The sequence below is a fragment of the Agelaius phoeniceus genome, chromosome 1 (genome assembly GCF_051311805.1).
Source record: "Agelaius phoeniceus isolate bAgePho1 chromosome 1, bAgePho1.hap1, whole genome shotgun sequence".
In the NCBI taxonomy this organism is placed as follows: domain Eukaryota; kingdom Metazoa; phylum Chordata; class Aves; order Passeriformes; family Icteridae; genus Agelaius; species Agelaius phoeniceus.
In genome coordinates, this window is record NC_135265.1 from 67,561,195 (window position 1) to 67,588,577 (window position 27,383).

A 27,383-nucleotide genomic window follows, 5' to 3' on the forward strand; every position below is an offset into this window, starting at 1 on the left:
TTTTTAAAGTCAAGCTGCTTCCTGTAAAAGACATACCTTCCCCTACTGGGGGACATTCTCTCCTATGTGGTCAGGTAGCCAAGGAGGAATGCCCTCAGTACGGGGGATGAGGTGTGCAGAACAACACGCAGGAGAACAGGAGAGCGTTGGCAGGGAGATGGGATCAGGGGAAGCGTGCTCAGGCTGCCCTTTGTGGGGATGCCATAGTGTAGGTGAGGCTACTCCAGCCAGCAAGGTGCCACCAGCATGGTCCCAGCTTTATGGTCACTGGATGTGTTTAAATGGAACCTTCCAGAGAAATTTTTTCCATCAGCAATGATTTTCTTCCCTGACATGCAGGAGGTGTTGGTGCTGGCAATCCATCAACACTTCTCACATAGACCCACACAGAGCGAGTACATGCACGGGTGCTGCTGAGACAAAACCTCTTTGACCAGTAGGGTGATAAATCTGGGCTAGATATTTTATATAGAGACACGGTTCCGTTTGTCTGTACCAAATCTAGACATACCCTTGGACTTCACTGAATTCGCCTGAATTAATGAAACAAGGCGTTCACTAATTAAGGTTCACACTTTACAAGTGGAGAAAGGAAATCAATTATCTTAATAAAATTGCTGAAAACTACAAGATGCAACACACTAAAGTGGAAATCTCTAACATTTACATCAGATCATTTCTAGCTGTTACAGTTTTATTACCATTTTTATAAAGATCAGGTGCTTGGGTACTTTTTTTCCTAAAAACACATTCTTACAATTAAGTGGTTAAAAGATTGTCACATCTTTCATTTAAATATTGTGCACTTATTGATCATACAGCTGTAGAGAAAAATTTAAGGATTTGACTCTTCAAGGTCCACAATTGAAAAGACAAGAAAATAAAACTTTGGTGGTTTTTTTTCTTCAGTAAACTTCTGGGGTTGTAATGTCACCCAACTCAAGATTTCTGAAAGCTGGATATTGGCAGCATCAATGCTCTTATTCTGCAACACATATTGTCAGCACATATTTGGAGTGACCCCCATAATTCATTCATGAGTTACACATTCAACCCAAATATATACTGAAAAAATCCTTTACCATCTCATTCATTTTTATTTGGGTGATGTGTATTTATAATGTGTAATGAAGTAACATAAACCTCTCTCATACTGTAGTATGCTTTTGATTTTCACCTGTTATTGTCGGTGACAAAATTAGTTTAGCCTGATTATTAGCCAAATTAATTGTAGTGGGGAAGAGAGTGTCCCACAAGAATACCAAGAATAAACTTAATTTCCCTCTCTTTTTTTGTGATGCAAATCAGTAAATGAGTTTAGATATTTTCTTTCTATCTAGTATTTCTCTGTCTTCTACTAGCACAAAATTATTTAGGAATATTTTTAATGATTTTTTTTTCAGATAGACAGATTAATCACATTTATTTTCAGAGAGAAAGAGCAAGAGGGCTTTGTAGAGCTTTAAAAATTCCTGTGCATAACTCTCACTTTTAAAAATGTATCTCTAAATATATTTTAATCTTTCCTCTGTCTCTTAAAGACCTTTTTCAGTTGGATCTTTCTTAGAAAACTTAAGCCTTTGTTTTGTTTTGTTTTAGGTTTTAGGAGCATCAGAAATATTAAATTTGTCTTTTTTAGTTTGGCTTAAAAATAGGTTTTTTAAGTCACCTAATCTGATGCTGATATTAATGATACTTTAAAAAAATCTACGGGGACAACTAATCATGAATGATTTGTGGGGTTTTCCTCATATTTTCTAGGATCAGTTGACTTAATGTTAGTCTATCTAAATTTTAAAAAAATTAAAAAAGTATTTTTCAAATGATCAGAGATTGAAAGAAGTTTTGAAGGAAGATTGTTTCTGAAATAATTTCATTACATAGAAAAGATCCACAAACAGGCAAGAAAAGAGGAATATTTAGTTCTAATAACTAATGATAAAAAATGCCCGGAAATTTTTAAAACACCCTGACATGTAGCAGAACACAGATTCAGGTGAATCTGATAAATACATAGAATAAGATTTATGAGACTCGTAACCTGATTAACTGTTAAACATGTCATTTTCTGACACTGAAATCATTAAAGGAAAATAAAAAAGGGCTACTTTCTATAAAAAAACTTCTACATCTTTAATTATCCCTTTTTAATCAGTTAGGCATAAATCACTAGTCGTAAAAAAGAAAATTTTCAGAAAATATATCCTTAGTCTTTGAAATACAAGGATTACAACTATAACAAATTCTCTGAAATTAAGTTAAATTGAAATTATCTTTTACCTTCTAATATGTCTAAAAAGGCTCATCTGAAATATAATGTAAATGTCAAAAAAGGGGAAAATAATGCCTGAGACGTTATAGCAGACCTAATAGCATTCTTATAAAAATAAATGCAGAAAATTTGACTATAACTGCCATCTAAGTAATACGTGTTTTGGAAATAAAAAACTTTCATTAAAATGCTGAATTTAAAAAAAAAAAGACAAACCCAAAACCAGGACCGAGCTTATAATTATGATATCATCATGATGAAACTGGGGGGAAGATATCAGGAAAAAAATTAACCATTATACAATTTTCCATACTCATGCTTATTTAGGATAAAAACACCCCATCTTTTGAAATATTGTAGGTGTACATCATGGATTACTGAATAAAAATGCATATGCATGAAGGTGGAGTGCAATTTCAACTTCACAATGTTTTGTCCTGCGATGCTAATAGGGTAGCTTTAAAAAGAAATCAGGCAACATTTGACGATAAATATTTTTCTGGAACATGTATATACTGCAGCAAATAATATTCTAAAAGGCTTTTCAAAGGATCATTAGGAAGATACAATCACTATATTTTATTGAATTTGGTTATGCATTCCCTATAGATTATCTTGGAAAATCCCAGTGTACATGATAATACAAATCAAAACAGCTGCTGTTTTATCCATCTCACTACAAACAGAGACCTACTGCAGTCAGTGCTGACTACCAGAGTTGTCAGATTAACACACTGGGGCAACTGAGCAAGGGAGGTGATTTTCTCTTCTCAGTGTGCAACTTGATAGTGTTTCACAAATCACTGCTCCGTATCTGTTTTCTGCTGTTGAATCTAAAACCTGCCTTCTGTATTCCTCTGTATATATCTTCATGGAACCAGATGCACATAAATCATGACTTTACAAATCTCAGCTTCTTAAATACAGCCGTGCATACCTGGCCTGACGACAGCAGTCCTGAGCACCTGGCAGCTCCCACTGCTGGCAGCAGCAGCAGCAGCTGAATTATCGACACAGCTTTGGAGTCAGCTCAGGTACAACATGGGCACAACACCAGCAATTTGGGCAGAGAGGGGACCAGGCTCTGGTGATGACACCACTAGCACAAAATGTCCTGGATTACCTGAAATAAGAATGAAGTGCTCTTACTTTCTAAAACAGGACAGTTGCACACCGACAGGGCACTGGAAATTATCTGTGCCCCTTCAAATCTCCTGAAACATGCCTAGGAATTGCTCAGGGTGATATTGGCTGGTGGTGCTAGCAAGTCCAAAGCAATGGAAGAGCCCAGACTAACAATTCAGTAGCACAGAGTGTAAGTGTCCAATCTAAGGAATATTCCCTGGCAGGTTTCAGTAGAGCAGCATGAGTCTGGCTGCAGAAACCACATTTACTTTCCTATCAATAAAGTATTAGAGACAAATCTTTTTTTCAGCAGCCACAGGAGAGTAAAACCAGAGGAAAGCATTCAGATAAGATGAAAAATTGTTTCAGTGTTTAATGGTAATAGACGGACTATCTTGAATATTTTTTCCAGACACAGTATATTTCACTCACATTTTAGACAGCCCAGTGTTTCTGTGGCAAATCTCAAACCAAACTTCACAGTTTAGTCTCAGAATAAATGAGTGTTTAATTAAAAGCTGCCACTTCTAGGCAAGTTTGGGTTTATTTCTATATGAATATTTAGTCAGTTAATGTGTTGGAAATTAGCATTTACTGATGGAAGGGTAACACATAGCTCTAAATACCATCAAAATAGAAAGTAAAGGAGGGAAACTCACACAGCAGTGTTTCTGATTAAATTAAAAAAATGATGTGTAGTGATTTCAACTATCCACCAGGTATCAAGGCGAACAGGCTGAGTTGCTCTAAATACACATAAGCAGGTGTGGGGAAAGAGCCTTTTCACACTCCTGAAGCTTTCTTTTACCAGTTTTCTCACACAGGCTTGGTGTGACTGTTGTTTTGAAAGGCTGAGGTCAAATATGCTGTTTCAGAGTTCAGGTTGTTTTCCCCCTTTTCTGAAGAGCAGCCACTGTCTGTTATTTCCTGCAGGGCACGTGTCAAGCCCATCTCAGTGGGGCTGGCTCTCCTCTCTAGAAGGCTTTCCCAGGGAAAGGTAGGCTGACCACCCTTGTGATGATAGCTGCCAATTCAATTGCTTGCAGTGAGGAAATTCAGCTTGACTAAGGGAAGGAGGCCCCCTCCTGATTCCCACAGACAGGGATTGCAGTAGTAAGCAATAAATGAATGGGGGAAGCAGAAGACATTCTGGAGTGCCAAGGGGAAAGTACTTTGAGAGTGGTTGAAGAGGATTGAAGGGATGGGTCTGAAGGGACTGTGAGAGAAGGGTGCATGAACATGAAACACGGAGAAAGGATGTCAGAAAACAGACAGCACCAGGTAAATGTAGGCTAAAAGAGAGTGTGGGGTCTTTAGGTAGAATACAGGATGCAATCTGTACATAGAAAATTTTTGCAGTGCTAAGCCTCTAAAAATAATCGCACTTCAAAACCTCTGATGAACATGAAGTGCTAATGTAAATGAATTGCTGATATGTACGTATGTATGCATTCTTGAAAAATAAATTTATCATTGCAATATTAGTAGGTAATACATATGCACTATGTATCTATTTTTGTATATAAATGTATTATGATTTTCAGGGTTTCAGCAGTACGGGGTGTTTCAGTGCAGTAGAGCTGGTACACGTTTCCTCCAATGCACACTGAACAAGAAGAAAAGAAACTTCACTCTTTAAAGAGTCAGAAGACAAAAACAACTTTTAAAAGAATGGACCAACAGTGAGATTAAGAAAGTATGTCTGTCTCTAACACAAATGGAAATTGAAGGCAGTTCTGAGGACCTTGCAGATTAACAAGAAAAGAAGACACCACTAGCTTAAAAAAGTTACCCAGTCTGGGGACCAGGCAGTCATTTCACCTGTCAGTACAACTGGATATGGTATTAGCAGCTTTTTCACATGCAGGAGTGTGAGCTGTTGAGACACCTCAAAATGTAAAATGCAATGCAGTGTTGTTAGCCATTTTCCTTGTGCCCATAAGCATGTCATCCAGTTGTCTACCTGTGTACAGGGATATAACCACATATTACATACAAACACATATAATAGCTAGCTTAATGCCTGCTGAACTTAAATACACACATATTTACAAGGTATTTATTGAGGGAGCTACTGCCTCTTAATCTCCTTTTGCATTTCAATAAAATCAGCCTTTCTGAAGAAGTTAATTAGAGCCTCTCTGTATCTCATAAATCTCACCCATCTTGGCGCCAATAAAAAACTGGAATACAACTTGCTTTTAGATTGCTCTGACCAGGAAGACCTGGAGAACGTTCCCCCACTCAACATCATTTCAATTCATCTTTATTTTACTTTACTAGAAAGTGCGTCTTTGTATCTCGCGGTGCTGGGTGAAGTGCCCTGCTGTGACACGAGACGTCAGGTTCTGTCAGTCACATCAACTGATGTGATGTGACGGAGCCTAATGTGATGGGACCAATGCCCTGCTGAATGCATACTGTGTCACTGCAGTGTTCAGGGGCTGGTTTCTCTGAGAAGAAATGCAGTGAAGGAAGCCAGGCTTCCCACAGCTGACGAAGCCAAATGATTTTGTAAATGAAGACGCAGTAAGGTGTTTACTGCATAGGCAGGCACAAGTACCATATTTGGTATGTTTTGTTTTTCTATTTGTTTGCAATGGCAAACAAATGATATCCAGTCATGAATTTTGCCTAAGTTTTCTGTCCTTCTGTAAAGCTCTGACTAGGGTCTATCTGAGGACAGGACTGGAGTGCCCCCTCTTGGGGTGCTGCTCTGCTTGGGACAAATGCTGTTTCGGAAAGACCCATCCACTACTCCCTGATGAGTGCCACAATGCAAATTTGAAGGTCTCCTCCTGCAGTCCCTCCATGTTCAGAGCCAGCAGCCACTGCTTTTGCTAGCAGCTTTTCACACCATTCCTACCCTATGCCACTCATCCTCAGCAACAAAACATCTTGAGGCAGCTTGTCCTAGTGGCATTTCCCCTCAGAATGCAAACTAGTCTCTGATAAAGCACCATAAAGTTTACTCAGATCTTAAAAATGTTTTCAGAATACTTCCAAGGAAATAAACCCAGTAATCACTCATTAAAACATCACACTTAGCAGAGATGTTGACTTTTAAGGATATAGCTTTCTCTACTCTTTTGGCAGTGACAACCCTCAGATCTCTGTACCTTGTTCTTATTAGCAGTCCTTCCACATGAGACAGCCACAGGAACTGGTGAAGCCCATAAAAGAAAGCAAGTCAGTCCTGTCCTCTTCATCTGCTAGTAATACAGCTCCTAGTGAAACTGGATGGACAATGACAGTAAATTATCTCTTTCTCAAGTCAGTTCCAGGTAAGAGTTCTAGCAAGAATTTTTTATATATTTTGGCTAAGTGCTCCACTCAGTGAAATGTTGGCCATCCCAACACTGCACTATCACTAGTTTCACCATAGTGATCTTAAACAATCGCTCCGGCATTAAACAGCTATTTCATTTTAAGATCAAGCCAATTTTACAAAAATTTTTCAAAATCACTTTACATGGGTCACCTTGATCACAGAGGAATTGCTGATTAGCTTTTTACTCTAACCACCTCAGTTTCTGTACATACTGGTTACGGTAGAAATATACCCCTGTTTATTAATTCTCATTATGGAGTTCTCCAATAAATAGCATGCAGCAGTGCTGCAGGGACAGGGAAACCCTTTTGGGTTACATATAGATATGGACGAAACATCTTGTGTCAGACTCCACGGAAATGTGCAAGAAGGATGGTATATATCTTCTGGAACAATTTCTTAGCAACACATCAGCCATGTTGCTATTATACAAAAGCTTATTTAAAAAGAAACTTGCAAATAAACCCTAATTCAACCAAGCCTATCAATTTTTATGCAGCTAAATAATCAATTTACGCTCCTACTCCATTTAAGAGTCTCCCAAGTATTGTATGTTCCATCACTGGAACTTCTTTGTTTTTATTTTACATTGGAAATTACTGGCTTTGAGAGAGGTGGACCAAGCACATCAAAAGGAAAAATAAGCCAAAAAGCTTGCTTTTGAGGAAGGCATTATTGGGATTTTTTTTTTTTTTTTGCTAATACAAAATGTGTTATCTTGGTAGAAAACAGAAAAAGAGCTGGGTGGTAGAGCACAGAGAGAGAGACAGAGAGCAAACCTAAGAACTGGAGCTTAAAAGGGACTTGGAAAGTATTCATTTCAGTGAGCAGAATTCCCAAAGCCAAGGTCTACATACAAAAAAAGAGTAAGTATGTCTCAACAGTCCCAACACTGAGAGGAGTAGCAGAGGGGTTATCAAAATGAGCTCCTACCAAATGCTGTTGAGTGGAACACAAGAACACCCTCTCCACTGCCATACGAAACTGACAACCCACAGCATTGAGTCAAGCAGGTTTTTGAAAACTCTTACTTTAAGCCAAGGTATGGTATCTGGTACTTTAAAGTATGAAACAGTCTCTTGAATGTAGATGACTGTCTCATTCCTCATGATGGGAAGATGAGCTGGCAGAAATATCATTCCTCCTGGGAAGTAAGTTCAAACACTTTCATACTGGGTGCATGGCTCAGGTTTCCCAGTCCTGTGCAAAAACTCCAACCTACTAATCATCTCCCATTTTCTAAAAGGCAGACTTTCCTTTTTGACTGCACCACACCCCTTCCCCCTCAGGCTTCACACCATGTCTGACAGTGACTGTGCACTGGGGTAATGACAGTGCTGCTGGGTGCACTCCTACCTCCCCAGGCCCAACATTTCTGAGGTTCAGGTGTAGGAATGGTAAGGCTGCAAAGCTCTACAGGGCTTTGGCTCCACAGTGCTCTTTCCAACTACGATAAGGGCAACCCTGCATGCATGTGGTAACATCACTTCAAAGCTATAAATAAGCTTTGTGGTGTAAACAGAGGTTCCTGGATAGGCTGTCCTACCCTTAATAGTTAGGTAATGTAATTGTTATTTGTTTTTTAATTGTTCCCTTTGATTTAGTTGCATATATGCACCCTAGGGTGCATTTTAATTACCAAACTATTACTTTGGATCCTGGCTAAGTACTTCCTCATAGAAGTGAGTCTTGAAATTCAGGAAAAGGTGAGTTCCTCATGCTGGACAGTGGCCCACAGTTTAAAATCTGGGATTTACAAGGTACAGGTGAAATTCTCTCATTCATGGCATAAGTGGAGAGGGTTGATGGAAAGGAAGTTAAGAGGGGGACATCTACCTATTTTTTCCTTACCCATTAACATGCACAGAGGGTTGTGGTGGCCATGTTCCAGCTCAACTCCAGGGGCAATCATGGTGCACTGTGTCCCACCTGCATTTCTACAACAGCTGCTGGAGAGATAAAAGCTTGCAGGCAGGAATTTCCAGGAACCAGCTGTTGGCTGCCAGCACTGCTCCTCTGGGATTTGGGACTGGTAGAAGCTGACATCACAGCTGTGTGCTCTAGTGCTGCACCACTGGATGGGGAGATGGCAATCCTGTATGAAGAATGTTGTCAGAGCATCATCTGTCTGACTCCAGAGGAAAAGGAAATATTTCTGTTGTGGACATGGTCTCTGACAGGGTGCAATGAAATCACTACCATCTGTGATGGCTGAAAAAGCTTTGGGAGTTGTCCAGGAGGGTCACTGGACAGAATGGCTGTGCCTTGGCAAGGAGATGACTTGCATGATCTAATAGGCATTCTCCACCTCCAGTATTTATATTTCCATGATTATTGGTAAGGAATGAGGTAGAGAAAGACACAGCAGTTGATGGATGAGGATGCTACTTAATTTTCATTATGTGTCTCTTCAGATGGAAAATGAGACCTTATAACCCTTCTAGCAAGCTCCCTGCTAGAATCTGCACTGTGGATTCTGTAAAAATGAGGCTGTTTAGACACTGCTTATTCACCCTTTGTGCGAGTGGCTGTTAAATGGTGCTGTTATATCTAATAGTTAGGCACTTGGATTCTGCTTGTGCAGAGACAGCAGCAGCCCCAATGGGATAGGCAGTACTGCAGAGAGCAGTAAAGATGCTTCTGTCAGGGCATCTTGGCTAGTCTTTGTTCAGAGCAGGATAGCAATTATAAACATAGACTCTGGATGGTAAATATGAATATTAAAGGGCCAGTTACATTTGCAAGGGAGAAGAAGATTCTGTAGTTTGATTAGTCTAAGGGCCATCTCAGATAATTTTTTTTTTCTATGATCACTTCTAGGACACTTGACTCTTCATTACACACAGCATAACAAACTCAGGTCTTCCTACGATATCCATTCATTTTGTGTAGCTTTTCCTTGCCTTTTTCTGCTTCTGACTCCTCCTTTAGTTTAAATCTTGAAGGAATATCATGTAATAATAGAATAAAACTTTATTTAATCTTTCTGTGTGCATATAGGTCCCAAATGCTTGGAGGAACAGCAGAAAATATTATTTTGTCTGGGACTTTTAACAGGCACAAGAAAAAGTGACAGCAATTGTATTTGAAGTGTGGACATTGTACATAAAATAATTACATCTCATGGCTTTTCCTTTTGGGGAAAAGAAATGCCATTATAAAAGTAGTTTCCATGGGGTGAGATTTTCAAAAGTGCCAAGCGTACACAATTGGGACCAGATTTCTAGAAGGTTTTAGCTCTGGCATAGAAATAAGTGGCCAGATGTCCAAAGAGCTCTAAACACTAGATTGTAAGCATTTATAAAAATCTGGCCTGTATTTAAGACCATAAATAATCTGGAAATATTTTATGCTCTTAAAATTGGAGGTTTGGAAAAAATCTCACCTCCATGCTGAGTGTTGAGCTGGCTGGAAAAAAAAGTCTTGGTCTGAGGCTGTTCTGGTAGGGGGATTGTTTTTTGTTTTGTGGGTTTTTTTTGGTCTTGTTTTGTTTAGAGATTTTTTCTGTTGTTTGTAAAAGAGGACTGGTCTTGCATGTCATAAAGTTGTTTACTGGTTTTGTGGAGGTTTTTGCTTCTAAGCACATATTTCAGTTCATCCATCCAAACAGTCCAGTTGCCTTTAAGCAATATTGATGTACTTGAAACTAAGCATGGCCTTTGTTGGGCTGGAGATTGAAATTTTTTTTTTCATACTTCCCTGTTTAACTGTGAAATGTACACTGTCTTTAGCAACAGGCCACATGTATGGAGGAGGTGAGACTGAATGGGGACCAGTCACAGTAAAGCAAGCTTATCTCAGTGTCTGTGGCTGTGTAACTCTGCAAGTGTCTTGGGAATAAGCTCTAAATATTACAGTTGAGCCACAAATAAGCATCAGATTTTTTTTTTTTTTTTGTTAAGTTCGATGACATTTCTTCTGGAGCTGTGCAGCAAGAGTCAAGTAGGCTAGAAATGTGCTGGAGCCTTGATGATATTGTGATTCTGTGAAAATGCACCTATACCGAAAGAAACAGGATACTTGTAACCCCCCCCCCAAAAAAAAAAATTACTCAGGCTGTAAAGTTTTTTCAGAGGGTTGTTCTAAAGAGCAGTGAAAGTGGGCACCCTCCATTCCCTCTGAAGCCTGAGTGTTGGTTAGAGCATTGAAGGGTAAGGTAATATATCTTCTATTTCTTTCAGAGGAATATATATCTACTCTAGGTATCAATTCAGCTTTGGAGAATAATTTAGTCATACTTGTAAATGGCATTCCAACAAAAAAGGTCATCAGATTTGACAGCATTGCATTGACTTATGGAAAACTAAGGCTGACTTTCTGATGTTAAAAATTTTAACCCTCTTCCAGCAGCTACTGATGGTAGGAATCTGCTACAAATTTCCATGAAGGTAGGAGGAGATAGGAACACAGAATTGCCTACACAATAAGCAGTTCTTTCAGAATATCCCAGCAAGGCTTACTTTGAATATTGCATCCTAAATATAAGCCTAAAACTCTTATCAGATATTGAAAAGGCATGGACAAGAGCTCTTGTACAGGATTGAATGCATTGCAGGTCAGGTTGGCTAATGGATGAGATAAACACCTTTCATCACTATGCTGGATCAATCCTTACTTAAGTGCTAGATTTATGACTGCTTCTCCCATCTATCTTCAGATTCTGTCATTGTTTCTGCTTTGGCTCATGGCCAAATTAAGTTGTTCTACTATAAGTCAATGTTTAGAGCCCCAGGTCCTGGAGTAAAAAGTGATTTCACAACCTCTGCTCTCAATTAAAAGAAAATACAATTTTTGTGAATCAGGGTTTGTCAGTGTACAGCACGTATTGCCTTCGCATGTCCACTTCCTGTCTCAGGGCTTTCAAAAAATGGGGCACTGCAACATATAACCCTGACTGAAATATTTTCTGGAGGTGACATGACCTGATTTGTAATTCCTAATTCTTCTGATCTCAACTTTTGGGAACAGAAAGAATAAAGGGACAGGATGAGCAGTTCTGTCACAGGCATTCAGTTTAGCTTCACAGCTGAAACCACCACATCTCACAGCTCCCAATATTTTTTGGAAGCATTGTAGTGTTGTCCTTCCACAGAAAACCTGAAATTTCATGGGCCGATGAGATTCCAATCCAGCAGGCAGCTACTGTGTTGAAATGCCACCCAGGCATGGGTGTGGCCAAACTGTGTCAGGTCAGCATTTTCCAACATCTCCAGGTCTGCCAATCTCAAAGCTAGAGAAACCCACAGGGAACAATTTTTCGTCTTCTACATAAACTTCTTTTGGGAACAGTTTTTTTCCAGAAGAAAGTTGCTGAGCATTTCCATACGACAGCTTCATTTTCTGTCCATCAGCAGCACTGTGCAGGCAGACTGCTGTGTCAGGCAGCTACCATGAGCATGTGTCTTGGAGCTTCACCAAGCCTTTTTCCCATAGAGATTTTGTTCAGTTCTGCTGGAGGTACTGAACAGCACTGTAGCTCTTGCCAAAACGCTTCCTTGTATATTTATTTAGCATGTATGAAATAGCTATTCCTCTTGCATGGATCCACTCCTATTCCCCTACCTTTTTTTTTTTTTTTTAGAAATATAATGTCAGTAGGGAATTAAAAAGGCAAAAAGTGTTGTTTAGCCTATCTGTAGAGAGAACACCATGACATAGGAGGCATATGCAAAACTAACCCAGCCCAGCACTGACAGCTGGACTAATCATAAAGGTATCCAGAACAGATGTCTTTCAGTAGATGGGTCCACAAACCATCTATGCACACTTTTTTAACCTTGTGTGCCACAGAAGTTGTATTCCTGAAGACCTTCTGTGGCCTGGTAAGAAAAAGCTCAGATGCAGCAGCACGACTCCTTCTTTGTGTATCCATGTTCACTGATCTTCCTCTGGTTAGACAGGAAACTATGACTGCCAGCTCCCAGACAGGAGCAGAACCTTGTAACTCCAAAGCAGGCATTAAGTAGGAGGAGCAGCCTTCTCTGCCTGTCTTACTCAAATTCTTGCACAAAACCTTTACTGAAGAAAAATTGAACCAAAATTGCAAGTTCGGAATTCAATAGAATTTCTAAAGACAGAGCAAAGGAGTTCTTCTCTCATGCTAAGAGCCTGGTAATCTTCACTGCACAAAAACCTTGATCCCTGAAAGGGCTGTGAATAGTATCACAGCTGAAAATTTTCCAGTGATATTAATTATCCATCTGAAAACAGATTCACTGATGTAAAAATATCTTGAAAGACAATGATACAATATATGAAGGCAATAATGTAAAAAAGCATGCTTAGCTCTCACCAATAAGAAGCAATTTGATAAAGTCACATAATTACCTGAAATTACATTTACTGGATATTTTAAACAACTGTTTTTATTTATTTAAGATTTATCTGGGATTTCAATCAGTATACCCATCTAAGCTGAAATAAAATTTCAAAATATTTGTCTCTTGCATGGAGTTTGAAGACTAAATTCTCAATACTAAGAATTACTGATGGAAATAGGTTTTTTATTCTGATGTGTAGCTGTACAGCATTAGAGCTTGCTAGAAACTAACAGAAATGAAGCACTTAAATACTGCTGTAGATAAGTAGGCTCACTTCCTTCTTCTGTGATCTAATCTGCCATTACTTGAAGAGTATCTTTAAAGGACTGAATATATAAATAATGATCATGTAATACACTTAATAAGCAGTCACTTGCTGAGGGCTGTCTGCACAGTTACTTCAAGCTGGAATGCTGGTCCTGAATATTTGAATTCCCTCTTTTGCCTTTCACCTCCTTCTTTTCTGCCAAGTTGCAATTTCCATACTGGGTTATATCAACAGTGGTGGGAATAATGTTTCTAACTGCATCTCCACTTCTATTAAAAACAAACGTTTCCACATAAACCTGCTAATGTAGGGCATGGTATTACTAACATTTTTTTTCCCTGTTAATGATGAAAACAAATGAGTAAGATTTATCTCTTTGACAAGTCATGTGGGTGTGAATCTTTAATTAGCATATAACAGGTTTAGACTTCAAGTCCCTATAGGCGTGGGAATCACTTAAAGAAGAAAATCCCACTTGGTAAATCTTTGGCTTAGGAAGCCAAGAATGTTATTTTAAGAGGTACCTGTAAAGATGAAGATTGCAATCTTTGTGCATGTCAAGGTAAAAAAGCAAGCTATTTCATCTCCCAGAAACTCGGTGACCATACTTTGATGACAAGCCAGATGGCAGCTGTTCCCCAAGCCCGGTGCCAAGAAAGATGATTGGAGCTGCAATTTACCTTCCGTGGTGAAGCTCAATGCTGGAGCATACCACAGCTGTGGATTTGGCTGCTGCCAGTAGGTGTGTGCACAGTTGGTTTCCTCCCAATTTGGATTCATCAGGTAAGAGGCTGTATCAGTACCCAGCAATTATGAAATTGGCATGTGTTGGATTGTTTACTCACAGTAATATTCCTACTGGACTTTATTAAAACACCATCTGTTGTCAGTACAGACAAAGAATCAAACCAGAAATATCCACGGAGAGAGAGTGGGCATGTGCACGTGTGTGAGTGTATGTTCAGCTGTGTTGCAGGATCAGACCATATTTCATATTCTCTTTTCTTCTTTCCTTTTCCTTTATAGGTAGTTCTTCATAAAATGCCTACATTCCTAATAATTCTTTTCCCTCCTCCTAATTCCACCTAGAAAAAGAAATTTACAGTGGAAAAAAAAGAAACTGGTCAGAGGGAAGTTATACCTCTATGAGCAATGCTGGAATGGAAAGAAACCAGTCTTTGCATATGGGTAGAACAACATTAGCTTTACTACAAATTAGGGCTGAAATGGTTGAAGTAAAAGACATCTGACTGAATGATGTTCAGTTGGAACAAACTTCCGAGTTAATGTGTAGTATATAGGGTGAGTAATAAAGGATATCTGCCAATAATAATATCTTTAGGGCTTGAGAAGAAAAGGGACTAGCTTTTACAGTCAGCTGTTTGCTCTTGATTACTTTTTTTTCTTTAATCTTTCAGATGGGGACCAGATATTCTTAACACACAGCTGGTCTCCACAAATGGCCGAGAATAATTTTTCATATACCTACATATAATTCCAGGTGAAATTAATTAGTTGGAATTCTTCATCAGGTAACACACTAATAAAATATGATGCAAGTAATTAAAAATGCAAATACAGGGAAGAGAGCAGTAAAACTTAGATATGTCATTTCAGTCCTACAAAAAGGCATCTGTCAATTTAGATCTTTAGTGCATGCATTTACACATACACGTTCACAAAAAACCCTTTAAAAATAAAAATGTAAACAAGTCCCAGTTCACATCGTAAGATTAAAGCTGTAATAAAGGGAGAGAACACAAGCCAAGAACATCCCCTGGGAGAAGAGGAAAGTGCGTTAAAATGCTTGGGTTGTTTATGAACTAAGTGTTTGGAGATCTCTCAGGGCTGAATGAAGGAGTTGGGGCATTTTAGAGGACACACAGGAGATTATTTACTACTATGGGGAGTCACTAAAGCCTGTTTTGCTCACTATACCCATCCATCAGAAAAAAAATATTAGTCCTAATATAAGTGCGTACGATGAACCACCTGTGATGGGATTGTACATAGTCAAGAGGGAGAGCATTTGCCCCAAATATGAGCCCATCCTTGTTGCATTAGTCAATTTCATCCTCATCTGGGGTAAAGTTCTTCCCTAAGTTATAACCACAAAGCTATTGCAGGAGTTTGACTCTAGGCAGGGTAGAGCATAATTTCCATGCCTCAGGTAGAATTCTCCCACTTTGTTTTCTTCATCATCATCATCACTGCTCCTCTACCAAATTGCTTAAGCCCTGAGTGCTTAGGTCTTGTAGCCTACTCTACCAAACCTAAAATGGATGCATTGCATTAAAGCAGCAACATCCCTAGCAATAATGCCCCCAAAATCTAGGCCCTTGTTTTTGGAACTCATAGAGAACTAATCTCTTCAAGTTTATATCAGCGTTCCCCAAAAATTACTTTGCTTTTGTGCTTCAGTTTTATGTATCTATTTATTCTCCTGATGAGAGGAATGTAACATTTTGCCTCGACTTATATCCTACATAGGAACTTTTTTTTTCTATCAATTTAATAGCAATAATCTCAGTAGTTAGACACTGGAAGAGGTTGCCCAGAGAAATTGTGGGTGCCCCATTCTTGGAAGCATTGAAGGCCAGGCTGGATGGGTCTTCATGCAACCTGGTTCGGTGGAAGGTATCCCTGACCATGGCAGTGGAGATAGAGCTAGATGTTCATAGAATCAGAGATGAGAATCACACAATATGCTGAAAGGACTCAGAAACAATCATTGAAGTCCAGGTCCTGACCCTCCACAGGACCCCCACAAGAATCACGTTATGTGCCGGAGAGTGTTACCCAAATATGTTGGTCACCAACACATCATGCACTGGTGGAGTTTGCACTCCTGAGGAATATGTGTCAGGTAAAGAGTAAAGTTAGGCCCCTAAACTTTAGGATAGAAGATTTCCAGCTCTTCTGGAAGATAGTCAGCTGAATCCCCTGCAAGTCTACCCTTAGGGACAAGGAAGAGAACAGAGCTGGAAGATCTTTTAGGAAGTCTTTCATAGATTGCAAAAGCTGGCAATCCCCCGGGGCAAGAATCAGGCAAAGAAGGCAAGAGACCAGCATGGTTGAGTGGGAAACTGCTGGTCAAATTACAAGGAAAGAAGTAAATGCATAGACAGTTTAAGCTAGGACAAGTGGCCTGGGAAGAGTGTAGAGATGAAATACAGCTGTGCAGAGATGGGGTGAGGAAGGCCAAGGCAAAACTGGAATTGAACCTGGCAAGGGGTGCAAAGAATAATAGGAAAGGCTTTTACAGGTATGTTAACCAGAAAAGGAAGGTCAAAGAATGTGTACCCCACCTGATAAACGGGGCTGAAAATCTCATAGCAATGGACGAAGAGAAGCCTGAGGTACTCATCAAGTTTCCTCCTCAGTCTTTACTGTCAACCTCTCTTCCCACACCTCTCAAGTGGAGAGACAGCAGGATGGGGTCTGGAGGAGCAAAGTGCCTCCCACTGCAAGTGAAGATCAGGTTCATGACCTCCTAAAATCCCAATGTACATAAGTCTATGGGACCTGATGAGATCCATCCCAGAGACCTGTGGGAGCTGGTTGACATAGTTCCCAAGCCACTCTCCATGATGTTTGAAAAGTTGTAGCAACTACAGAATCACAGAGTCATTGAAAAGTCACGACAATCACAGAACTACAGAACCACAGAATCACAGAATCTACTAGGTTGGAAGAGACCTTTAAGATCACTGAGTCCAACCCCTGCCCTAACACTGCAAGTAAACCATGGTACCAAGTGCAGGATCCAATCTTTTTTTAAATACATCCAGGGATGGTGACTCCACTACATCCCTGGGCAGACCATTCCAGTACTTTCAGGTGAAGTCCCAGATGACTGGAAAAGGAAAAGCATTGTACCCATTTTGAAAAAGGGTAGAAAGGAAGACTCTGGGAACTGCTGACCTGTCACCTCTGTGCCTGGGAAGATCATGGAACAAATCCTCCTAAGAAGCTATGTTAAGGCACATGGAGGACAGGGAAATTATTCAGGACAGCCAGCATGGCTTCACCAAGGGCAAGTCCAGTCTTATCAACCTTTTGACCTTCTGTTGTGGGGTAATTACAGAGGACAAGGGAAGGGCTACAGATATCATTCATGTGGACTTCTCTAAAGCCTGTGACATGGTTCCCCATGACATCCTTCCCTCTAAACTGGAGACAAATGGGTTTGATGAGTGGACTGTTAGAAGGTGAAGAAAGTGGTTGGATGGTCATGTCCAGAGGGTAGAGGTCAAGGGCTTAGAGCCCCAAAGGACTTCTATGCCAAGTGGTGTTTCTCGGGGTCCATACTGGGACCAGTGTTATTTCATATCTTCATTAATGATGTAGATGAAGAGATCAAGTGCCCCCTCAGTAGATTTGCAGGTGGCTCCAAGCTGAGCAATGTGGAAAAGTATCAGGATTCATATTTTTCCCCAACTCCTACCCCTTCTTAGCCTCAGACCTTCAAGGCTTATGAATGCCAGTGCTTAGGAAAAGGAGGTATTTGGATCAGCACTGCAGCAGTTAGACTGGGTAGACTCCCACACTTCACTACATCATGAAATATGAAATGTCTTTAAGCTACTTAAGTTGACTTTTTTAGAGGAAATATAGTCTTCACAATCTGGCTTTCCTATGTCTTATTTTTCCTGAATGCTAACATTTGAAATGAGGACTTTAATGATTTGATAGTCTTCATTTGCTCTGATAATACTTACAAACAAAAACAAAACTTATCAATCATGCCAAGCTTCCTGAAGAAGGAGGAAGACAGTTTCCATAGCAAAGTACATTTTTATTCTGTGTATCCACTCAGCCTCCAAGCCTTCTCTATGGGGGTGGTGGGCAGGGAAGAGAGGGAAAAAAGAGCAAACACGTGAAATGGAGCTGCCAACTGTTCCAAAACAGAAAGGTTTTTGTGGCCCACAGGTCCATTAGAAATTCAACAGAAGCATCTAATTACAAGAACCAAACAATCCTCCTCCCCAAAGTGCAGCATGCAGAAATGACCTGTTAGGAAGATGGATGCCAAATACGTTTGCCAGCAGCAGGGCCAGGGTTTGCCCCGCACAGTAGCTGGGAGGGCACCGCTGGCACACAGGCTGCCTCCTGCCCTACCTGTGCATCAGCTCTTCCAGAACAGTCTGCCATGCTGTGCACTGCAAACATGCTGAGGCTGTATAACATCTGTGCCAGCACTTCTGCATCCTTATAAATCATTTCCCAGCTCTTGCTGGGGCAACCAGGAAGAAAATGTTGGCATATAAATGTAAATCACTGTATGTCCTATGGAATAGAAAAATAATTGTGTTGATTTACCAGCCATGCACTCTTCCCAGGGATGGATGGGAAATATTGGCAAAGAAAGGGCTGTACTTCCAGCAAAAGAACAGATTTGCTGAACTATATAAAAATGGTTGGAATAATCAGATGCTTCTGTCTAGGAAACTTGTTTCCTGTTAGACTGAGCATGAGGGCTTCACCTCATTGCTGGTTGAAATGTAATTACTTCACCTCTAGTCATGTTAAAAATAAAAGTGTCCAGAGATGTTATTTAATCAGTTACATGGTGAGCATATATGGGCAATTTTTTTCCTGTCCTGTGTGGGGTTGTGGAGACTACTGGCTGCATGCATTCCCTGTGCATTCAATCTCAGTTAAAAATTTCACTGGGACCAAGGTTTTACCCCACCAAATCTAAAATCACTTTTTGACCATAACTGTGAATCCTTTGACTGACTTTGCAGGATTTTGTATAGTTTTTCCTCTCAAAGTTTTACTTAAGACAAGCTCACTATCATGTTTAGTATCTCATCACCTACAAAGGTATTATGAAAAGAACATGGTAAATCTAGCACACAGTAGCTCTAGCATCAACCTAAAGCTACACCAATGGGATGAAATGCCCACTAGTCAATTCTACTTTCTCATTAGCTTCCAGCCAGAGCACTTTGTTTAATTTTCCACACTGTGTGGACCACAATAAACTATGTAAACCAATTTTACTAATGTTTCAGGATTTTTATGGGAGACTGACAGACTGCTTTTCTTGCTTGACAGTTACATAGTGCTAACAATTCCTATTAAGATATACAATGACATTTCATAATACTATTTTTCTCTCAAAATTCACTGTGTTCTGCACCTGTACTTTTTGAACACACAACCACCCAAACACACACAGTCTAGTACATTCCATCATATTATCTGTTCCAGTTGTACTGCTGAAGCTGAAAATCTTTTTTGTCACACTGTGCTCCAGGGGCTGAATTCACACCTCAAAGCACAAGCAGAAATGTATGAAAAATCATGTGATACAAAATTTTCTTCTAAGGCATCTCGACCTAAGTTTGAAAAATATAGCTATATTTACCACCTGTGACTTAGCAGATTGTATTCCCAATCAGTGCCATAGCATTAGTCTGAATACCTTAAAATTATTTTTTTCTGGTTTAACCTATATGTGTATGACAGATATTTTTGCAGATTTTCTTAGGTTCCAGTATTTTTTCCATGTACATAGCTCTGTTATTGTGAAAGATCTCGACACTTCATAATTTTTGAGTGTGTGCATGGCTGAAGGTAGTAATGTTCAGATCAAAATTTAAAATTATACAAAAATCATAAGATTTTTACCAAAACTATGTTAAACAAAATCTGTGATAGCAGGTATTATGCTTGGTAACAAATTTTCCACAGTTATATACACAGAATAGTGTATATTATGTGCTATTTTATTCTTATATACTTAGTTTTCTACATTGTACTGTATTGTTATATACAATTATTATATAGTTTATATAATATATTAACAATTGTATATTTATATACGATGTATTGTATACAGTATATTGTAGATTTATATACTATATATATATATATAGTATATAAATCAACAATATACTGTATACAATTATATATATATATATAATGATTGAACAGTATCTTACTGTGAAGAAAATCTCTAAAGGTCAAACAAAGCAAGGCAAAAAGGAAACAAAGACAAATATCACAATCTATTTTTACAATGACAATAGTGCCAAAGTAGCTCAAATGTGTAGCACCCTTTATTCTAATGCCTCAACTGGACAATATCACACAGTATATTGCACAGCAATCAGGGTATCCAGAATGATAAAAAGATCATGTAGTATTTCACGTTAAACCTTAGACTTTCCAACAGATTTCAGACCTAAAAATATTCTTTTTACTTGACATAAATTACTTGAATTCATATCAAATGATATAAGCAAATTATATAATTTGATATGAATTGATATGAATTGATATGCATTTCAGGATGGGACAAGTCATTATCTGGCAGTGCTGACTTTCTCTTCAGAGAAACCCCACAGCTTGTTTTGGCTAGAAATTAATTTCAACCAACTTCAGACAAGCAGCTAGGATGCAGGAAGAATGCATTTGGGGGCAAAAAATAAAGAGTTCTACAGAAGTTACCTGGTTGTTTACTAGAGATGCAGCCAAGCACACAAAAAAGAGCTTGGTTTTGATTGGGTTGGGGTTTTTTTTGAGAGCCTGTTAAAGATAGAGAAACTCTATACAGCTTGGGGTTCACAGGTTCGTATACCCAAACTGAACATAACTGATAAAAAAGGTATGCCAGATATACATGTTCATGATCTCAGAATCCATGTCTAAGAATTAATTAAGCACAGTTGAAGAAATGGAAACTAGTTGCATAGGTCTTCACTCCTACCACATCAAAGAAACCTGGATGACTAGCACCAATCTCAACTCACCTTTTCTCAAAGAAAAATGCATTTCCTACTTTTCCTTCAGTTCTCCTACTGTTGATGATGAGAATGTCCCCAGTCCACCACTGGATAAAGAGATATTACGTACTTACACCACCAGAGCTCTAATCCAGAGTTCACACTCTGTTTTCTAATAAGAAATAAAACCAAGAAAACAAAACCATCAGTGCCATTTGGCAGATGTTTGAAAGCTCTGACAAGCAAATTTAGAGCCAATGGTCAGGCATTTTTGGTTCTCATGTGGTCATACATGTCCTTTGTAGGAAAGACACAACTGCACACATTCTGTGCAACAGATGTAATTATGCCTTTCATCTAACATTCTACTTCTACCTCCAAAAGACAACAGAAATTAAATTAAATTAAGATCCTCAGGTTTCCCTACCAAACCAAACTGACCAGCATATCAAAGAAAGGTTTCCATTGACTGTGCAGCCATCAATGAATTTCCAGCTCCTTTCTCAATACCTAATACTTCATACTTAACATCTGACTTCAAATCAAGCGGGTGAGGTAACATATGCAGGAGTTAAAGCAAAACAATATCTAAATAAAGCCATCTGGTTAAAGTAATTCTCATATCCACACAAATAGACCAAACCCTATAAATGCTCAATAAGATAATTCTCATAAATGCCATTAAATAAAAAGAGACATTGCTATTTATTGTGATTCTACCTATTTAAAAAAATCTTGGGATACCCTCAGAGAAAAAGGTGCTAGGAGACACATAAAAAGAGGGGAGGAGAGAGGGAGAGAGAGAAAAAATACTGCATTTTTGGAAATAAGAATCACTTTATTGAAGAAATAAACATTTCCTACAAAAATGAAAATACTACTCACTGCAGTTTGCATAAAAGCTCTGCCTACAGAATCTGAATAAGATATATTTCTCTAACTCCTGTGTTTAACCTACTTTCTTTTTATTTATCATTTATTTATTCTTCTGTTCTCCTGATAGAAACAGAGAAAGGAAAAGAAAACCCAGAAGGTGAGGAGTCAGGAAGCTAGGAAATGTAAGCTAAGAAATAAAGCTTTTTGTGTTTAAAAACAAACAAACAAAAAACAAAAAAAAACCCCAAACAAATCATTCAAAATCCCAGAATAATCTAACCCATTACCTTGTCCACATTCTCAGCCATTTCAAATGGGTTTGCTTTGTTGATGAAGCTGTGCTTTTAGCTGGGATCTTTTAGAAGAGCAAACTCTGAACTTAGGTATTCAGACATGCTACAATCATCCATGGCATTCAGGTATGGGTGCCCAGTTGTCAGCCCTTCCTCCTCTATAGGCATAATGCCAGTAGATACTACTAATAGCATGCCAAAACAGAAATGCATTTAGATTCATAATTATTTTGGTGCTCAGATTTTTGCATTTATTTAAATACAGAGAAATGACACTGGATTAAGATGGCTTTGGGTTTTAAAAACATATTTTTCACACCATTTTTACTTCTCTTGATCCTCCCTTCTTGATCCCCTGTTTTGCTAATTTATATTTTGCCTGATGCACTAAGTTCAGCAGTGAAAATGTTTCCAGTTTTTCTAGAAAGATGGGACCCCGGGTCCTGTTCTGCTTTTCTATCTTGTGAATATTCAGACAATTATTGCAACAAAATGTGTATATATGCAGGTACTGCATGTTCATTCACTGATTATCTGCAAAAGCCTAGAAACTACCACATGAAAATACAATAAACAAAGGACATTACTTGATGTTTTCTCTTCAGCATCTTCAATTTTAGTGAAAAGTCTTCTAATGCAGAGTAAATCCTGATCAGCAATGGAAAAGTTCTGCTACAGAGATTATTTATTCTGCTTCTGCTACCCCAAGCATCAGTATTCATTCTGAAGTACAGCTGAGTTTGGCAGTGCTACAGACATTCTCTCTGAGGACAAAAAAGCATCCTGAAGTGAAGCAAATAGCTGTGCTATATTGCTGCTTTGTACCAAACAGGCACCTAAGTTCACCACTTCTGGTGTATAAGTAGCATTTCTCTGTTTTGTGTGGATGCAGCCTAATTGCCAGGAAGCAGATTTTCACCAGCAATTATACTGACATGAGTCGATGGTCATTGGTCAGAGACATGGCAAGGCTCCTCACATCCTGGTGTTTAACAATAGGCCCTTTGCCTTGAATAATTACAAATCTTATATGGCTGACACATCTTAATTCATGAGATCCTGGTGTGTATAATTGGATAGAAGTATGAACTTGATTACACTAGTGAACTTGCTTTCCAGAGGGGGAAAAAAAGTGATAACAGGCTTCATTGTCATCAAAGGGTAAAGAAATGTGACAATCTGGGAACCAGTTTTAGGACCCCATCTGCTAAACCAGAGAGAAATCAAGATTTTACAGTTCTATAAATATTTTAGTGTATGCCATCATTTATGAACTCTGGCAGCTATCATAAAATCTCTCTGACTTTTGTTACAACTGCATATAAGGCCAGAAAATTGCATCTCATGGTAAACCATAAAAACCTAAGTAAAAGCACCATTCCTTTCAGTATATTCTAAAAATATACAACCTCCCTGTCAGTACATGGCAGGGTTGTTACCATCCCATGATGCCTGTTTCTTGCTCATTTTTTTTTTATCTGATCTTACACTGGTCTTTTCAAACCCTTTTGTATTTCAGTATCCTTTTATGTTCCATAAATAACAGCCATCACAGAATAACAGCTGAAATAGCTTTTACTTTGTCACAACGTACTGTAAGCAAGAGACACTTGGGTGATGCTAATGCCCTGGATACAGGAAGAATTTATGCGGACCTTCTCTCTAATTGTTCCTGAAATGATTTTCATTCAGTGCTGGGCTCCTTTAGAGCCCTGAAATAGAGGTGGCCTCAGAGCAGGTTTTGATGCTTTAATCACCCTAGTAGAAAACCTCCATAAAATAAAGGATATAAATAAAGAATTATCCTGAGATTAACAATGCTCCTTCTAAACTTAAACTCCCAGTCTGGTCCTGTGTTACAAAGTGTCTCTAAAAGACACAGAGATCATGAATCATCAAGTTTTTGATTGCAGAGGCTATTCTGACATTCTAGGTAGCATCTGCACAGCTTGAATTATAGGACAATATTGTCTAAAATAACCTGTCAGTCTGAATAATACTAATTTATATTTTTCCTCTACTAAGTTTCTAGAATACATTTAATTGAACAGAATGGGGGCTGGGGGGAGTCTCTGTGTGTGTGTGTGTGAGTGTGTGTGTGTGTGTGTGTGTGTGTGTAGCCAAACAAGAGAAGAGACAATCACTCTATTAATAATAAGTACAGAAGTCAATGGGTTGTCAAAGACCCTTCATTCAGGAAAGATATATACCAAATTTAAGACCGAATTTCAGAAGATGTCTAGACAGCACAAGGAGTGAAATCTCTGTCATCTCATTTGTAGAGTCAAAGCAGAAAGCTGAACATTGAAGTGATTGCACATGCAACTATCTCCAAAATAAATGCAAAAATCAGATTTCTGACATATTCATTATGCACCTGAGTTGGGCATGTGCCTTTGCAAAGGCAACTGGCTAAAACACTGCACACGATGCTTCTCCTTTTTCATGCAACAAGACTTCCTGTAGCTCCTGGTATTACTATGTCTTAGGATTTTCATTTCTTTTAACCAAACATAGGATTTGCTCTTTCATAAAAAATATGGAGGTGTCTGATATATGTATAGATGCATATATATGTACATATATGTATTCATATATGCATGTTATGTGGTGTATAAATCAATATATATAAGGTACTTTTGGACAGTATGGTAGCAAACAAGCTGAATGCTTCTTGTGTCATAGTTCTCACAACAGCCCAAAACTCATCTACTGAAAGAGAAAGAGGTAAAATTTAAATGAAGGGCTAAGGAACGACCAAATTGTAAATAGGTAAACACTTTATCTGTATATCAGGAAGCTCTAATATATTTCATCCTATGGGATCATGTCCCCTGTCCCTTTAGGAAATTGTCCTAGACTGCATACCAATTTCAGGATAAATTGGTACAGAGTTGTGCTGATGTTGGCTGAAGTAGAATTAATTTTTTTCACTCTGGCCAACAAAGGAGTACGTTCTGGATTTGTGCTGAACACAGGGCTGGTAATACAGAGATGCTTGGGTTATTGCTGAGCAGGGCTTGCGCAGAGCCAAGGCCTTTTCTGCTTTTTGCATTGCCATGCTGGCAAGGGATTTAGGGGTTCATAGGAGGCTGGGAGGAGACTCAGCCAAGGCAGGTGACCCCAGGTGACCAAAGGGATATTCCAGATGTATGGCATCATGCTCAGTATATAAAGCTGAGGGGAAGAAGGAAGAAGGAGGGATGTTTGTAGTGAGGACATTTGTCTTCCCAAGTACCTGTTACTTGTGAAGGGGCCCTGCTCTCCTGGAGATGGCTGAACACCTGCCTCCCCATGGGAAGCAGTGAATGAATTCCTTGCTTTGCTTTGTCTGTGTCCACGGCTTTTGCTTTTCCTGTCTTTATGTCAATGCAAAAGCTTTCCTGTTTTTACCCTTCCAATTATGTCTCCGATCCCACTGGTGTGGAAGTAAATGTGTGACTGAGTGGGACTTGCTTGTTGGCTGGGAATAAACCATGACAAGAGTGCAGGAGAAACACTGGTAATAAATCCTAATGGTGATCCAAAAATTTCCATATAAAAAAATATACAAGATCCAAAAATATATATGATCCAAAAATATACATATGAAAATTATAAACAGCTTCACTTAATACTTTCAAGTTTATGTATATGTTGTTTAAGATACAACACTCACTTCCTTAAATTAAAAAAAAATTTCTTTCAAAAATTAAAATTAAAAAAACAATCAATTAATCTTTCTATTGTTGACAGCCCCAACCTTTAAAATTAAGATCCCTCTTCTCCAGCTCATACAGGTTCTAACTCAAATGAAGATTCATTCTTCATGTCTCATGGCTGGCTGGTGTTAGGTCACAAGTCCTTCATCTTATACTCTATACAGAAAGCCTACACAGTGTGCTCAGATTGCTCTTGACTTGTGGTTAAGATGGAAAGGTCTCCCTACTCATCTGCTAATGTACATGGGATTTCTGAGGAGGCAGCAGGAAGATTATTCAAGGTTGACCTCACAACATCTTTTATTGTCCTTTCTATCTTCCACTTAACTTCTTTCACCACCATCAGCTCCTGCACTACTTTGTAAGCAGCGGCATCATCATTTGCCTGTAAAGCTAACACTGTAATTGACAGTTGAGAAACAAAGAGCACAAACTTTCAAGCTTTCAAATGTACTTCATTACAGAACAAAAAAAAAAAAAAACCAAAAAAACGCCCACAAAAATCAAAAAGCAAGTACCAAGATTTCAGGCAAAAATGCATTTTGCTTTGTTTGTTTAATGATATAGTTAGTCAAGTTTCTACCCTTCATCTGAAAAGGAAAAAAGAGCATGTTTCATTTTGGAGAAGCTTGTGCAGTCCTATTTTAACAAGATTCCAACCCCCTAACCCTTTTCCTGCAGTAATGTCACATCTCTGTGGAAGTTACATGGAAACTCCTTTAAAGAACATGAGAAACAGGAGCCCCTGTACCAGCTCACACCACCAGAAATCACTTTGAACTGATACACAGTAGTGGGCTGGTGTGAAAATATTAGACAGGGAAATGATACTGGGGCCTGGAAATGCCTCCACCAGAGGGACAGTAGCTTCAGGCTGGAAAGCAAGCAGTTACCTCATCATCATGAAACCCACCTGGAGTCGTGAGTCCATGGACCTGTTGGAATGAGTCCAGAGGAGGCCACAGAGGTAATCAGAGGGCTGGAGCACCTCTCCTATGAAGACAGACTGAGAGATTTGGGACTGTTCAGCGTGAAGAAGAGAAGACTCCAGGGAGACCTCAGAGCAACTTCCTGGTACCTAAAGGGGACCTATAAGAAAGATGACAGCAAACCTTTTAGTAGGATATATTGCAATAGAATGAGGACAATGGTTTAAAACTAAAGGAGAGTTGGTTTAGATTAGATATAAAGAAAATTTTTTTTCTGGAACATGGAACTGGAACATGTTGGTCAGAGAAGTTGTGGATGGCCCATGTCTGGAAATATTCAAGGGCTCTGAGCAACCTGGTCTAGTTGAGGATGCCCCTGCTTATTGCAGGGAGGTTGGACTGGATAACCTTTAAAGGTGCCTTCCAGCCCAAACTATTCTGTGATTCTGTAATTCTATTTTATTGTCCTGCTGATAGTACACAGTGATGGGAGTGGTCAAGTTAATGTCATGTGTCATTTCCAAGGGTGATT